The sequence below is a fragment of the Cydia amplana genome, chromosome 13 (genome assembly GCF_948474715.1).
Source record: "Cydia amplana chromosome 13, ilCydAmpl1.1, whole genome shotgun sequence".
Lineage (NCBI taxonomy): Eukaryota > Metazoa > Arthropoda > Insecta > Lepidoptera > Tortricidae > Cydia > Cydia amplana.
The window spans coordinates 4,890,445-4,904,673 of NC_086081.1; the positions used below are offsets into that span (position 1 = coordinate 4,890,445).

Genomic DNA, 14,229 nt, shown 5'->3' on the forward strand with positions numbered 1-14,229 from the left:
ACGTAAGATTAAAAATACTAGAATTGACGTCAAAGTAGCATAGAACTCATAATAAAGAAAGGTACGATTCCTATTTATACCTAGTTTGCCAAAGGACTGTCTCATTTCAAACATAGACAGAGAGAATCATACTATCTTGGTCTTACACTATTACTAGCATTACTATTACTATTATTGGTTCTTACTGACTGGCAAATTGGTTTAACCAACTATAACTCACATAGGGTATAAAGTGGACTATCTGCGCCTCTTTACTCTGTTGCCTGCGCATACGCATTGTGCGCTATAGTTTCTCGTTATGTCAGTGTGACACATGCGGTTGGACTGAACGCATGTGCGCCTAGCTCCCACTTTGGCGCGAATATTATTAAATCGTATAAAAAGTGTCCGATGTAAAACAATCAAATTCTGTGATGACAGAGACCATCCGATATATCACAAGGATTGTGTTTTTAACTATACTTTACTATGCAGTGATAAGTGTTTATAAAAAAATAAAAAGATATTTGAGTGTGTTCGAATACTTGGAACAATCGCGCTGATCGGATTGCAGTTTTGAAAACAAAACGGTAAGTTATCAAATAACCTAGGTATTTATTAACGATTTTACAACTACCTTACTTGTGATTAAAGTGTTTCCTTTTATTATAATAAGTAATATGCTTCAAAACAAGTACTCGAACAGTTTTAATACGTCGAAATAATTAATTATACTTAAATGAGTCAAGGATTTGAATAAAAACGAAACTAGTAAACGTGCGTTTTATACAGTCGTATTTTATAGATACAATTGAGTCGCTTAACTTCAAACTCTGGTAAATCCATGCGATTTTGGTATTAAGAATCGTATTTTATAGATACAATTGAGTCGCTTAACTTCAAACTCTGGTAAATCCATGCGATTTTGGTATTAAGAATCGTATTTCATAGATACAATTGAGTCGCTTAACTTCAAACTCTGGTAAATCCATGCGATTTGGTATTAAGAAAAGGTAATAGGGTAGATGGGCGATTCTCAGAGATGACGTTCGGTGCCTGACTTCGGTGCCGAAATTTTTTTTTTACTTATTTGATACGTGACTTTATTTCCTAAAATCTAGCCTTAATATAAAAAATATTGGTACTGGAGGCCTCCATTAGAACCTTATAGTTTTTATGATATTTGAGATTTTAAAAACACCGAAATCATGTGCAGGCACTGAAATCAATTTGCGTCACCGAATTCAAAATAAATCACACTTCAAATATATATCTAAATTATATTATAATTTATTCATATTTTTCATTCTTATTTGTTGATAAGCGATGTAGCGAGGCTAATGATATCGTAAGCTTAAATAAGTTTAATAGATAGTACCTTTGTTTACTCAAGATTTTAAAATAACCAATTTACGGCTTATGAAACAACATCTCTAGAAGTTATCCCACACTAATTGACTATTCTCATACAATAGGGCGATGTATGGTCCTGAAACGAGTTTCAGACATGTTGACCACAAATGCGCACATAAGTGTCATGAAGGAGAAAATGTTTGTTTCACACTCATAAAAAGAAATTATATTACCTACACCCGATCAATATAAACTTTTGAATAGTGTTCAATGCTCAAAAGTATTTAATGCACTTATAAAACAATGTAAACAATACGAAAAACAAATATTTTTGCTAGACTTATACATAGATAGTATTTTTAAATGACAGAGTTTTAAAGCGTGAACTTCCTCAATTTAAAACTATTTGAAGTGGTTGACTAGTGCTTAAAGATCTAATCACCTATTAATTATGTTCTCCTGCACCCTCAAACACTTCTATGTTCAATTTGTGTTCATGGCCATGCTTTAGAAATATTGAGCAGCACGCTCAGTACCTTTGAAGCGATCTCGACATTGGAAGGCCACTTTATTTTTAATTCCTTGTTCTGTGGGTGCATCTTGCATAGTATTTACATACACAAATTATTTAAAAGAAGTGGGATCTAATTGACAGCATTTATTTAATATAGCTGACACGTTTAAAGGTTACATTTATAGACGGGTCTAACGCGAAATTTATTCAATTACCTTTATTTACCGACGTTTCGATACAGGTTTCACTGGTCATGGTCGCGGCATGGTTGCGGATAAATTTCGCGTTAGACCCGTCTATAAATGAGAGTTAATGCCTGCCGCGATAGCAGAGGACAGCCTGGGGCACTGGAGGCCTTGGTCACTTTTTCTTAGTATATGACATTTATTTGAGAGTTAATACGTTTAAAGGTATCGAGGTGTAGGGCCTCAAGTGATACAGAGGACAAATTCACATAATTTACTCCATTGGTTTGAAGAGAATATCAAGACAATAGCGGAAAGAGAGAAAGAACATTGGTTCTACAATTTTTAACATAAGTCTGGTGAAAAAAAACTACTCATTCTAAACTAGTGATTTTGTGTACCTACCTATACTATGACTTCATTTACGTACAAGCATAGTTATACAACGTATCTTGCACTTTTTAGGTGTGCTAAGTTAGAAAATAAAGTACAAGAAACTAGTTTACAAAACAGGATTTGAATTCGGTGATCACATTCTTGATATCGGTGGTCAAAAAATTCACCGAAACCAAGGAAATCAACACCAGTGATATCAAAATAGATCGCTTTTTAGCGATTACAGAAATAACATGAATGATACAGAGGTGATGTAATAATGATGGATTCACGTACTTTTAAGGATTTCTTAATCATTTGCATAACGATAAATGCACTAAAACTGTGGGAGAAAATTGCACCACCGATCTCAAAAAAACATAGGACCAAACCCACCGAATGACAGAGAAACGTTTAAAAAATCACCTTAGTATACTGTGACTGTACTAGGGCTCCCGGTATCCGTGTTACACGCCGAAACGAATACCCGTGTTCTTAAGCCCGGCGGTGCTAAGAACACGGTTTACACGGAACCGCCGGGATCCGGATACGTCTCCAATAAACGTTCCCAAGACACGTTTCTCAGATCCGTATCTCCGTTTACACGGGTACTTAACACCGGCCCGAACGGATCCGAAACAATTTGACCCAATCAATGCTCTAAGTCTGGGTATACAAGGTCTAATATTGAATGTTGACTTCAGATGAACTCGTTTGGCGTACGAATTTTTTAAAATTATTTATTATTGTGTGGATATAACATATTTAGCCAACTATACAATATATGAATCAAAGAAGTAGGTGTCCCTATATTCTATATTGTCTACTATTTTTAATTTTAAACCTCGAGTAGGTTTAAAATTAAAAATACAGAACAGTCCCTAGTTTAAAACCTTCATTTTTTTTTACTATGATTGCTGGTAATGTTTATCGCAAATAAAAGATTCTTATTCTTATTCTTTAAGCTAATTTCATTACATAATTATATTTCAATCAAAGAAACACATTTTATATAGTGGTGTAAGTAATATAGTTTCGTGAAGAATAGATGTGCAGACAAATACTACCTATATTAGTTAAAAATTACTTTGTGGTTAGAAAATAATTATGAATTACTTTGTGGTTATTTGTTATTTTTATCAATTTACTGCTGCGCGAAAACAGCAAATCTGCCAACGACGCAAAAAAAAGTACTCGCAAGCGGCATTCGAAACGCTACCTTGGTTACCTTGCGATTATATTGCTACATACATTAAGATAGATCTCAAAATTGGTAATCATTCATGTTCACGTGGGTCACTTTCACACGAGTGTTCAGGTAATAAATGCCGGCCGGCGCGGTGGTATTCCATTCAATAGAACGTGTTGTTTTCCAATACCCTTTTGTCTGATATCGCCGAAAACAATTAGGTTCCCAAACCATTATCAGAACTGCCACAGCCAATTATAAGCTTTATGTCGGTGTAATAAGGTGAACACGTCTACACAAGAAATTGTAACAAATGCAGCGGCAAACATTTAAGAAGTAAATGTTTCTCATTGTTTTAAAGCCGCACAGCCCGCACCACACTAAAAAGCATTTTCTATGATAAGAGGGAGAGAAAAAACAATTAGAATGAACAAGAAATAAATATGATTTTAAAAATATTATGTTTAAGTATGACTCCAGTTCGCCACTTACTTTAATTTAAAATAGTTTTTATTAAAATATTAAAAATATTAAAATATTAAAATATTGTAAATAATATTTATTAGTACAGTCTTAAAGTTCATTTTATATGATAATAAGATGTAAGACTTTTCGCAAATTCTAAATTAATTATGTATATTAAAAGTTGTAAGTACATTTCTTATTGGCAGATAAACATGTTTATTCTTTAATTTTTACATAGTTTACTATAATAACACTAAGATGTCTGGCTTACGTAAGTTAAATAATAATTAGATTAAAAAATATACATTTCTTATTGACAGAATATATTCGATGAAATATACCTATTCGAGAAAGAAAACTCATATATACATTGTAGGTAATATCAGTGATATGATTGACAATCGATTGAATTTTTACTATATACTTATAGGACTTATATCTACAGATTATTAAAAATGCATGGCCAGATTTTATCGTGTACAGTCTTTATACTTACTCTTTATTGTTTTTATATTTTATTACTAGCACTTTATATTTATTGCTATCAAGTTGTAGCCTGACCAGTAATATATGATAATTGTCAAGAGGGCGCTGTTATTCTCATGTATAGGGTGACAATTCAGTGTAGTATGAAAAAATTAGTTCCAGTGAAATTCCGCAACATGGCGCAACCTCAATAGATCCTGGTTCACCTATATATAATAAACCATAAAGTCTTTATAAAATACTGTTTTGATAAGTAGCATAGGTATACTGTATTTCTAATTTTCTACTCGTATTGCAACATTGCAAGCAAAAGCTACCTGCTCAGAAAAGGGTTTTGTAAACCGTTTATTGGATTTCGACTCTATGAACAACGGAATAAGGTTAAATATGACAGAAACTCGTCATAAATCTTTTGTCTATTCATTTTTAGCTCTTAAGTACGCCGGTTCGTTCCTTCGCTACTCGTCAAGGACGTGTCCGGAGCCACGGGTAAATAAGATCCGTTTCTTCGAATACCCGTTTATCCGTGGAGACGGATCTTAATTACACGTTTCTTAATTACACGTGTGGAACGGGCCAGAAAACCGTGTACGTGTTATTCGGAAACGGGTATTCGAAACGTGTAAACGAAACACGGACTCGACCGCGAGCCCTAGACTGTACTTGTACTATATTCAACGGTTAAGGCACAACTAAAGCATACTATGTATGAGCCACTGAGTTCCTGGTCTACAACTTTGTACGAGTACAGACATGGTTTAAAAATTACACCGAAATCAGTCACTAGCCCGGGACACATCGTAAATTTGGTTTTATTCAATGTGTTAAGCAAACACATTATTTTGATATAAAGAATATGATCAGTCAACTAATACCTTATGCGTGAATACCGATAATAACTCCGATCTAATGCCCCATTTTAAGTAATATTTTTTTGGTTCAAAAAATCTGGGTGCGGGACACGCCCACCGAACATCATTTTTCGGGTTTGAATTATTTTTTCGTGTATTATTTAAATAATAAATAAATAGATTGATAGTGTTCCAGACAGAATATATGCTGAAGATCATGCCTGAATTAATTCAGATTTATTGAACAGTAAAATCAATATTTTTTTGCCCCGGACACGTAAAAATGGCCCTCCTGAGAAATGCCCAGATATTTGCTGACACGGTCGAATTGATATACCCGAGTATGAAGTTAAGCGACACAATTGTTGAATCTGTTGAATCCCTTCATCTCAAGGTAGTTAGCACATAATAGTATTACCTACATATCAGCGTTGACAACCAAACAAGGAAACTACGTTAGGAAAACCACGTTCACAATAATATTACTCACCTACCGTGACTTATTCATTACCAATTACCCTATTAGAAACCGTAGTTCCTATTATTTGAGGCCGCACGTCATTTCCCATCAAGAAGGTTGACATTATACTTACAGGTCGATAAAAAGTCGCTTTCCTTCAATATTCAGCGCCAACTACGGATTATACACTTCAAAATTTCAGAAACTTCTTATATGTATTTTTGTACAGGAGTCGAAATTTTCCATTTCCAAATTGTCCATGTTCCATTTCCAAAGTTTCCTTTGTTTTCTGTGAATTTTTCCTGAGATTTCCGTACCTTTTGGTAACCTTGCACATTTGTAACGCCAACTATTGATTATTGAACGGGAGTTAAGTTATTTTGATCAGATCTATTTAAGCGCTTATCGAAATGCATGAAACTGTAACCTGGTTCAAATGGACTCACCTTCCGTCTAAAAGATGACTATGCGGAACTCGAACCCGACAACAGAGCTGAAGGCCTACCACCAACATCGAAAAATCGAAAATCGCTATCTGCCTCTCTGCGAGATGCGAGATTTCTCGATTTCCCGATGTTGGCGGTAGGCCCTCAGAATCAATTACAGCACCTAACAAAATGGCTGGAACTGAGATCGAACCTTCTGCATTATAGTGGGGCCATCTGGGTATAACCTGAGTATTCGAGGAACCAGTTTTCCCACAAAAGATTTATGACGGTCAAAGGCAAATCCCACTTTTCTACCCATTTGTCCGTTTAACCCGATCTAGTTTGTATTCAACAGATATGTACAAAGGTACGTATTGAGCAATGCCGTGCTTTGCATAGCAAATTTATTGGAAACTGGTTGAACTTTAGGATTTAATACAATTTTCTGAACGCGGTTCAAGCGTGGTTTCGGATTTTACTAAAATTAAATGAAAGCGTATAAATTCTGTTGCCCCAATTTGTCACATTGAAATTGAAAACAATTTGGTTCAAAAGCTGAATGATTGGATAATAAATTAGCAACTGTCATTTCAGTATATGGGAATATGTAATTAAACCATACCATCTAAATCGGTTCAGCGGTGCGAAAAAGGACGACAAGATTTACTTTCTAATTTACTTATTTAGTAGGGATTAAGTCCTGTTATATTAAAAGAATGAAGAATTCTCGACTTGGCGAGGGCACTGTGTCCCCAAATAAATAAATCGGATGCTAACCTTTATCAGATTCAAAATAAATGTTGTCTCCTTTGTTTCCAAATGTTAAAACGGAGTGCCCCAACTTCTGCGAATTAGTTAGCTAAGCACTCTCGACCTAGTTTTACATTTTACCGAGATTACCAAGGTTGTGGTTATGGACGTTCTATTATCCCCAAAGCGCAACTTCCAGAAACAGGAAATAACTAAATATTAGCGCATACAACAGAAATAAATAAGATATCCTAAATAGTCGCAAACAAAATCTGTAAAATGTATTGTGATTTTTTTTTAAGATTTTTTTTATAAACACAACAAAATGTTTGGTTTATAGACAGTAAAACATAGTAAGACATCTTCGAGATTCGCCCCTAGGGGCTGTCCATAAATTACGTCATCTATTTATGACGATTTTTGACCCCCACCCCCTAAAATCATCCAAAAATCATGCTTGGAATGACCACGTTTCCTCCTACGTCTTACTACCATCCTCCGATGTTCAGACCCCCCCCCCCCTCTAATTTGAAATGACGTAATTTATGAATAACCCCCTATTCGAGATATACAGAGAATAATATTATGTAATACCTTCCTACATATTGTAGTACCTATTTGACATGTAATTTTATATTATTAATAAATGATGATTATGATTATTACAACTGTCAGATTTCGCGTCCAACAGTTGATTGAATCGCATGTTCATCAACTGCGGATAATATTATTTGTAGTTAGGGAGGCGAGGTAGCTAAATGGCGTAATTCAACGGCGCCGTCGAGACCTATCAAAATCGAAAGATAAAATAATTTCGAAAAGAAAAGCTCGTATGGCAAAAACCATTTTAGCGGTGGGTTTGGCGTGTACGGTTTTTCAAAAATGTTAAAAAAAACAGTTACTTGGGCATTCTCGAGCGCGTCAGATATTCATACTACGTATTCCCCGAGTGCCTCTGATAACAACGGTATACTAATCTGCCGGTTTGCGTGGTGGGGGTAGGCATATAAAGTAGTCAAAAATGCAAAAAAAATAAATTTACTCCAGCGCGTCAGATTTTCGGAAGGGGTGTTAAGTAGGCCCCAAGGAAGCTTCCTTTAAAAAAACTGACGATTTCGGCGTGACGATAAGTTACGATGAATTTTTGAAAATGCAAAAAAAAAAAAGTTTTTTTGAAATACTCGAGCGCGTCAGATTTTCATAGGGGAGGTTTATCTCGGTATCCTGAAAGCATATTTTTTTAATCTGACAAAAATGTTGGTGGGTTCTCTTAATCTGACCGGGAGTTTGAGTTTTTATGATGCTTCAAGTCAAAAAGTTTTAACTTTGGACAAAAATGTAAAGAGACCTTTTTTGTGTAAAATAAAATTACCTTTTTTGTTTATTTAAACTTTTTTTTTGTAAAATGTATCGTTCGCGACTTATATGCCGCAACGCGTTCTTAGGAAGACGAAATGGCTCCTCCACACTTCCGGTCATGCGGAAACCGGCAGATTTTGTATTTTTAGTAAGTTTTAGATTATATTCTTCAAAATAAAAAAATAAAAAATCGCGCTCGAGAATGCCGGATTAACGTTTTTTTTTTACAAGTTCGCGACCCTATAACTCGGCGGCGTCAAGGACTTATCGTCAGATTAGTTAAATTTAGTCTTTAAACACTAAAATCAACCCCCAATATCTTAATCTGACGCGCTCGAGTATTTCAGACTATCCATTTTTTTTTACTAATCTGATCGTCTATCCTAGGCGCGCGTCACTACATATAGAGCTAAATACTTTACAAGGTTGTTCTATTAGGTCTAAGGTATCTCTCATATCTTAAACTGCCACGCTCGAGTATTGCCGAAAATTCCCCTATTCGCCTCCCTAACTATTGGTACAACAAAAATCTACTTTGTTTTATTAAGTACTACGTAAAGGTTTATAATGGTTTGGTTGCCACCTAACTGTGGATTGCTAATGTCAGATTTTGACACAGGATTGTTCCGATTCAACGGTAAAGTGTCATTCAATAGAACTTGCTAACTATGTAAACAAACCGCCATACTAAAATTGACAGTGACACTAAATGTCAATTTACTAGTAACTTTTGTTTACATACTTAGCAAGTTCTATTGAATGACACTTTAGTTCAACACGATACGTCGCTTGTCGAATACCCCTGGGCTAGTGAAGTGACGACGCCAGTTCTACTTTTAGCACCGGATCAGAGGGTCTACCGCGAAACACGTTCGACGTGTTGCCTCCCTGTCACACTTACGTACGAATTCACAAGTGCGACAGAGAGGCAACACGTCGAACGTGGTTCGCGGTAGGCCCTCAGTCTGTAGTGTAATCCCTTTTGAGCTCGTAAATGTCATCCTGGTAAAAAATACGCACGTTATGTTCCAACAAAAACCAGATACCAATTTTAAATCACGGCGGTCATGATATCAAAGCCGATGCTGTAAAAAAAAAAATTTAATTTCGCTGTTTGTAGTTTTTCTTAGTATTAAAGTATTAGAGGAGTAACCTCCTTATTGTTGAATGATGGAAAAAAATATGTTGACTTTGGTTCCTGCCTGAGAAAATTAAATAAACACGATGTGCAAGACTGCACACAATTTTACCTTTCTTTATTGTCTATTATTGATTGGCAGATTACATTTTGTTTTCACTAAAACTTTTTCCTATGAACCAACTATAAAATCACCTGCAAAGTGTACATTTATTTTTCATTTCTTGGTGTGATTAGAAACATCGTCCTACATTTAAACCATAGGCAGAATACATTCTATTTCACAAAATGTGCCCACAGAAGCTCGTAGAAATATGATTTCCAGTAGGTAAGTAATACCTATCTAATCTATCTAATATACCTTTTTAAACGAGTAATTCTTGTTTGTTTATTTATTTATATATATATATATATATTTCGGGGATCTCGGAAACGGCTCTAACGATTTCGATGAAATTTACTATAAGCATGGGGGTTTTCGGGGGCGAAAAATCGATCTAGCTAGGTCTTACGAGTATCTCTGGGAAAACGCGCATTTTTGAGTTTTTACATGTTTTCCGAGCAAAGCTTGGTCTCCCAGATATTGTATGTATATTTGCACAGGTGCAAAGTAATATGGGTTACCTACATATTCAGATCACTTTTCCACGTGTGACTGTGACTTGCTTTGACTATGCTATTAAATACAATTTAGGTAATACACACGTAGTAGTAAAGAGATTGTTGACAATGAAATAGAAAGGTCTGGAAAGGAGGAGATACAAAATACTTACCGCGAAAACCGAAATTCGCAAATTGCGGGTATCTTTCTCTTCTAATCCAATGAAAGCGTAATTAGAGTGAAAGAGAACGATGCCCGCAATTTGTGAATTTCGATTTTCGCGGTTATAGCCCAGGGTCTGGTGTAGTAGGAACCTATTACTCAGACTCAGATGTAAATTATAACGAAGACTGTCAATGTTGTTTACGAGCTTAAGCGTAAATCTTTTTATGTATGAACTGTGAACCTTACCAAAGTTTATTTATATTCTTGTTTTTATGTGCATAATTGTTAAGCTGGCCATACACTAGGGCATGCCTGCGCAGTTTTACCTATATACCGTTAAACTGCACAGACCCACTGCTAAACCCTAGCTGGGTGGAGCACGCGTTGTAATTTTACAGTAATGGAATTCCTTAAACGAAATGCCGGCTTTTGGTTAAGTAATAAAACTGCGTAAAAAGAATTGACACTATTGTTTCAACATTGACTAATCTTTTGCTCATTGACAAGCAATGCCTGGCTACCTGGCTTTATATGACAACACAACAGAATACCGTTAGGTACCTGAACATAGTAACAGGGGAAGCCCCCTAGTAAGATCGACAAGTACATGGATATTTAGGTCAAGATCATGGGTTTATGTAGGGTAGGTGCGTTAGTTTTCGTCCACTTGGCGAAATTTGAATATAAACCTACCTTGCTGCACAAATTTGGACTTATTGCAATCCTTAATGTCGAGACAATATATCTATCTACATAAAAAATATATTTCGCAAGTAGGTAGCAAATTAAATATGAAATAAATATGTTATTTGCTAATCTGTCAAGTGGACGAAAACTAGAGCATGGACGGAAACTAGCGTAATGACCCTATTTATGGAGAGGGCTTGAATACTTGTAGACCATAGAGATAATTTTGTAAAGCAATATATTGACCACCATGCTGCTATGAGTGTACCTACTCATTCGTAATAATTCAATTATCCGTATTTAAATAGAATAATTATAGAAGCCAGAGACCGTCCAAAAAGGGTTAGGTTGAGTGACTGCTTTCTATATTTTTGCTGATAACTAGCCGTATTGTGCTCATACAATAGTATTCTATCTGATCTGTGGTTCTCTCATTTCACTGGCCATCAATGTAGTCTTAATTACAGCCAATCACTTACTCTGTATCCCTTAATTTAGTAATGCCACGTGTTGCACGCTGAATACATGAGGCGCCATTTATCGGTCCTTTACACTTATAGGCTAGGTTAGATAGACTCCGCAATATAAAGTACATTGGGGAGACCCGGTATACTCGTAGAAGTACCGCGGGATGAACGTAACAAATTACTTTCTGGTCCATTTATGTTAGACACACTGGAAGCCGTGTCGCCAATATGCGCTAATTTGAGCCCGTCTTTTCCTCAGGTGAGCTCACGGCGCTGTGCTGTCAGGTTAAGACATAATAAGTATTAAGTCCATAAACACTTTAACTACTTATTATCTTTTTGTGTTTCTGTTTTCTTTTGTATTGTTTTCTTTTATTGAGGTGTGCAATCAAGAGTATTTGTATTTTATTGTGTATCCACAAACTCGCGTGGAACCCTTACACTTGTCAAGTTCGTGCGTGAACTACTGTTGCATATCCATACAATAAGGAAAAACTTTTGAAAGTGCCAACGCCTGCGTCAACAATTCGACAGCAACAAGTGATCTGTGTTCCTAACAGAAGCTGAACTAATTTGAGAATAGGTACTAGTAACAGGTCGCCTTGGGACTATTGGGACTATTTCTTGCGGGCACCGACTAAATGAATTGGTAAAGTTTTTAATCCACGCTTCAAAACTGCTTTGTTGTTTACCTAATGGAAAGTATTAATAAGAGCGGTATGAGCTCTTGAACTGATCATGTAATTGGGTTTCTAATTACCTAATGATTAACAACTTAATTAAAGTATAATAAAAGTACTTAAACTGTAATTACCTATGCAATTTAGAGAGAAGTGTATTCAATAAATTACTGTTATTATTACTAATATTACTATGGTAAAATACTGTAACTGTACGTATGTATATTCAAATCACTTCAAGTCACGTAGGTAATAAATAATGGTTATATTTTCCATCTAATGTTTTCCATCAAAGAACAAGGACCTTTGTAGAAGGGTGAATCAACTTTTTCTTGTCACTCGTTGCCATGGTTACCTTCCCCTGGGTCACTCTTTAAAACCTGCTTTTTAGGCATTTAAATCCTCCAAACACGGTTTTTTGTGAAACTTATAAACCCTCTCCATTGAGGGTCGTCTACCAAGCGTGTCAGAAGAAGGTGGTGGACAATGTCTTCTAACAAACTATGCTACTATTGTCTCTTGGCTGACCGGACAGAATAACAACAAGAAATAGTTGATCCACCCAGAAATCGTTTATTGATACATTTATTATGTGTCCCAACCCAACTTTACATGAATATATAGATTATCGGTAAAAGAGAAAATAATGGCTTCCCGCCTACATGCACTTGAAATATCTTTTTAAAGCTATAAATATGAAATATTGAACCAAGTCCCAAAGGCCACGAACGGAGATACGCGATGACTAATTACGACAAATAACTTGTTATTTATGTTTCGAGATAGAGTGCTAACTTGACTTACAGGCCTTATCTCGTATTATTAATTACCTAATGGCACTTTGCTACTGCCGCCCGTATATTTCTCAAAATATTTGCATGTTAAGTATGTAGTAGCGTGAACGTGAACAAAATTGTAAGTGTAAATAAAGGCCTGAGTGGACGCTCGAGTTGGGCGTGCAGCGGGGCGGGGCGTGCGGCGTGCATGTTAAACAAATGCAAACGTACAGTAGCGGCCTTAGTGCATGCTGCTCAAATCATTTGTGAGCCCGACGCCACGCTGCACGCCCCGCCGAACGCTCCGCTTCGAGCGTCCACTCAGGCCTTACACGAGTGAAGTATGTGTTGGAACATATCTGCGTGGAAAATTCGAATTACCATAATTAAGCATTTCAATGTTCCTTTTAGAACAATTAAGTAGATTCCGTCTTCGTAATCAAAATTTCTTAACATGATTAATTAGGTGTTCACCATGCTTGTTTAAATAGAAATTACAATTCGGTAGCTATATTAATTAGCAGAGCTGTGCGGTTCATTGTTCCAGTCCATGTGTTGACGAGTTGATGCTTTTTATTTTTTCATCGTGTTTCTTTTTTTTTCTATAATACAAAAAACACTTAATTAAACAACTGTACCGATATTCGGAACCTAAAGTAATATATTGAGAGTGGCAACACTGTAGTTAGTCGTATTGTCCTTTTCTAGCATATACGTCCATCTCTCTCCCACACCCCCACCACTTCAGGCAGTTGCGTTTGACAATTTTGACAGTTAGAAATAAACGCAAATTACCTCATTGGCTTGCTGTTTTTCCATCTGGAAGGTCGTGAAGCTAAACTGCTGGTGAGTTTTTGAATTTGTACCCCAGTTTAGCTGACTATATTGAAAAACAGTTTCTAACGGCTTTTGCCGTTCGAAATAAATATTTAAATTTAGTTGTCCGTTAAACTATCTAGCAAATAAAAATGATCCGGAATAGTGATGTGCAAGTGTTTTCAAAGGCTGCCTGCGCGCACCGTGGCTATGCCAATGAAAATACTAAAATCACATAGTAGAAAACACATCGAGCTGGTAAAGCGTGCACGTGTCACCATTATAATTTAATTTTATTAAGTCTCTTCCGAGTCTTGTTAGTTTAAATCTTTGTGTGTGTATAATAACGGTTGAAATTATATAATACTTAAATGGTGATGTGTGGAGGTATACCCTTTAAAGTGATTTGTGTTTTCGAATACGAATGGATCGGATAGTTAATACGTGTTACGTAGAACCTACGTATTAAGGTAGAAGCTTATAGACGTGTAGGGTTTTTATCTGT

The 14,229-nt window shown here is 35.9% G+C and overlaps 1 protein-coding gene across 1 annotated transcript in view; it reads left to right on the forward strand.

Annotated features, from left to right (window-relative positions):
• Window positions 1-252: 252 nt before the first annotated feature.
• The window catches only part of LOC134653451 (G-protein coupled receptor moody), a 57,079-nt gene continuing 43,102 nt past the window's right edge, over window positions 253-14,229 (forward strand). Inside the window, exon 1 of the mRNA XM_063508817.1 lies at window positions 253-569. The gene's annotated coding sequence lies outside the window, so the exon portion shown is untranslated. The remainder of the gene's footprint in view (window positions 570-14,229) is intronic.